Here is a 3,690-nt window from a genome sequence, read left to right as displayed (position 1 = left end):
GTTCACAAGTCACATAAAACAAAATTGTCATTCATCTCAAACAATCAACATCTTTACATGCAAATGCCATCAAAAGGACTTCTTCAAGGCTTGTAATGAGGTTGAGCTAACAAGAAAAATTGGTTTTTTCGGAATACAAAGTCCTTGAGTTAAGAGAGCTTTCAAAATATTCAACAATGTAACACAACTCTCTTCCTCACCAATCTCACTTATTTCCAAGTTTTTCCCCTTTCTCTTTTTCTTTTTCATTGAGCTCCTCTTCATGCTTTTCTTCTTTTCTTTTCTTTTTCTCATGAATTTTTCTTTTTTTACAACATTTGAGCCCAATGCTTTTCATTTGCTTTTCTCATTTTCCCCCATACAACCCCAAACTTGAACCTTTTAATCATATACAATTAAGCTCATCCCAACTTAAGGTAAAGAAATTAAAGACAAGGGTTCACATCCTGTTTAAGGCTAAGGTTCAAAAAGGGTATAATATTTTCAAGCACTTTGGGTAAAAATTTGGCTAGAGAAGGGTTCTCAAAAATGGCCTTGATCATAAGACATTTACAAGCAATTCAATCAATCATCAAGATTAAAGCAATATCATTCATGTTTTCCTGTGAACAATGCATACAACAATAAAAACTCTGGAGCTCAAAATCTCACACACATGCTTTCTCACACAAAATTCAATCATGCATCCTACTTAACATCAAAACCACAGTCATAATTCATCACACATCTATTTCACAGAATATCAACATGCACTGCAACTCAATTCTCATCCACGTCAAATAATCATCATATAGATCCATCATGCACATCAGTCAGTCAAACATTTTCAGAACAAGTGTTAAAGCCAAGAGTACACACCAAAATTAAAAACTCAACCTATTCTAGGAATTTAAAATGCAAAGAGTAAAAGAAGAAACTCTAGGTTGCCTCCTAGTAGCGCTTGTTTAACGTCACGAGCCTGACCCAAACTTGTTTGGCACTTGTCAGTAAGTGCGCTCCTTCCACCACCCATCAGTAGGTGTACCTTCCGGATATCCTTCAGTGGATACCAAAAATTTAGCATCCCTCAGTAGATGCTACCCAACAATTGTTTCACAAATTCCAAAGTACATGTTCCAGCGAAAATAAAAAAAAAACAAATAATTGAAAATGAAAATTATTCTTAAAAATACAAAAATTGATGTCAAGCAAGTTCAACTCTTCTTCACGTTGGGATCTTCATCATCCTACCGGCTCACTTTTCTTCGGTCCACCTTCTTGATCACTGTGGAATATGGTCTTTAAATTTCCACCATTCCTTTTTCCTTCAGCTCCTTTACTATCCATTCCTTTTTCTTAAATCTCACTTTGCTTTCCGGTTGAAGTGGATCTTCTTTTGATTCTAGGTGAATGTTTTTTCTCCTTTTATCCTCAAGTACCTACAAAACACAACAGCTGTCATAATAATCAGTACCTACTATGCTCTCTTCTTGTTCTTCATTCCTCTCTGGCTTTTCAAATGTGCTTCTTTTTACTGTTTTGATCTCATCCCCTTCACGGCCAGTATAAAGAAATAGATAATTCAAATCTCTCATCATTATCCTTCCATCATGAACATCAATAAACATTTTTTATGTTGCCATAAAGGGTCGCCCCAAAATCACAGGATACTCCTCCTCCGTTTTAAAATCCATGACAATAAAATCTGCTAAGAACTCAAGTCGGTCTGCTTGCACAACAACATCTTCCACCATTCCCACTGGCACTTTTGTAGAACCATATGCCATTGTTATAGTTAAGTTAGATGGTTTCAACACAAGCCTACTGATTTCCTCCAAAAGTTCCGTGGGTATTAAACTGATACTAGATCCAGGATCTATCATAGCTTCCACATCCAAATCATTCAGAGCACATGACAATGTTAGGCACCCCGGATCTTTAGCCTTAGGAGGATAGTTATTCTTGTGTGGTTGAACAACAAGATCCTCTTCTTCATCCGTAAGCTCAATTTCATCATCAATGTTGATTTTGATTCTTTCGGAATAGGGAGGGAGCTGCTGATTTCCTGAAGGTAACAAAGTCATTCGGTTGAAAATCTCTCTAACTCCCCCATTATGATTGCAACTGGTTCCTATTTCCTCTTTTCCTCCACCAACCTCTTCTTCATTATAATTTTCATCTTCTTCATCTTCTTCACTCATGGGTTCAAAGATATCAACCATCAACATCTCCTCCTCTTCACTATCCACCACATGGAATGGTTCACAGTCTGCTTCCCAACCATCCTGGCTTGTAATAATTTTGCATTCTTTCTTAGGGTTAACCTCAGTGCTGGCCCTAAACTGGTTTTTCTCTGTAATTTCAATTCTTGTTGCCAGCTGCCCAATCTGTGACTCCAGTGATTTAAAATGGGTCTGATTGCTATTGACCTGCTGCTCATATCTTTTGAAGAAGTCATTAAATCGATTACTTAAGGTCCTGACAGACTCAGTTAGATTACTCACTTGCTGCCACAGCGGTGACGGTTGTTGCTGCCGAAAGTTTCCTCCTTGTCCATAAGAAGTATTCTAGCTTTGCCCAATACTTGGATGATTTTTCCAACCTTGGCTAGAATTACCTTGGTTGAAATTCCCTTGCTTGTATTGAAATTGGGCTCCCATATAATTCACATCCTGCTGCATCTCCTCCGTGAAAGCACATTGACCATTGATATGGTCACCACCGCATAAATCACAAAGTTGTTGTGCCTGAGAAATATTTCTAAGTCCCCTAGGAAGTTCGGAGAGGACCTTTGTCAACTTGTCCAATTTCTCGCTTAAAAGGTGATTTTGCGCAATAGGAAGATGTAAGAGTCCTCCTTTTTGTGTGCCCCTCTCACTCTGTGACACTTCGTTTAAAGCCATCTCTTCAATCAAGTCATACGCCTCATCTTCCATTTTTCTATTGATACTTCCTCCAGCTGAGGTGTCTATCATCATCTTGGAATAAGCACGTAAACCTTCAAGGAATGCAAGCAAATATGAAGTTTTATTGAACCCATGAACTGGGGTCGCCCTTAACAAACCTTTGAATCTATCTCCAGCTTCCCTTGATTAATTTTTGGAATTGGGAAGAATTTAGTTACAAATTGCTGTGACACCGCTTCCCAAGTCCTGAACGTTTCTTCAGGGAAAGAATTCAACCAATCTTTTGCATTTCCTCCAAGAGAGAAATGAAACATACTAAGTTTGATGCTATCATCCGACACTCCAGTTATCTTGACCTTGTTGCAAATCTCACCAAAAATAGTCAAATGCTTGTAAGGATTTTCATTTGACAGTCCATGGAATTGGTTGTTTTGGACTAACTGGATGAGCGCCAGACTCATCACCATGCTGGTTGCATTGTCAGCTAGAACCACTATGCTGTTGAAATTTAAGGGGCCTACTGCATTTGCTGTGTCCCCCAAAGTACGTCTAGGAGGAGGTTGGTTGGCCATCTCCTCAAGATCTGGTGCAAAAGTCTCAAGCGAAGACTGCAAAATAATTTATGGAGAAGGAGATCTCTCACGTGAAGAACGTCTCTTTCTCCTCTCGTATGGTAGACCTTGTAACAGAGGTTGCTGGTTTTTCCTGCTTCTAGTATGTATCGTTTCCTGCATACACAAGAAACACACCCTAAAAGCACTTTTACAAAAAAATAAAATAAAACGCAATTAACAAAAATAAAACA

Source organism: Vigna radiata, chromosome 6 (genome assembly GCF_000741045.1).
Source record: "Vigna radiata var. radiata cultivar VC1973A chromosome 6, Vradiata_ver6, whole genome shotgun sequence".
Taxonomy (NCBI): Eukaryota; Viridiplantae; Streptophyta; class Magnoliopsida; order Fabales; family Fabaceae; genus Vigna; species Vigna radiata.
The sequence above is the reverse complement of the archived record's forward strand: the minus strand, read 5'-3'. Positions refer to the sequence as shown.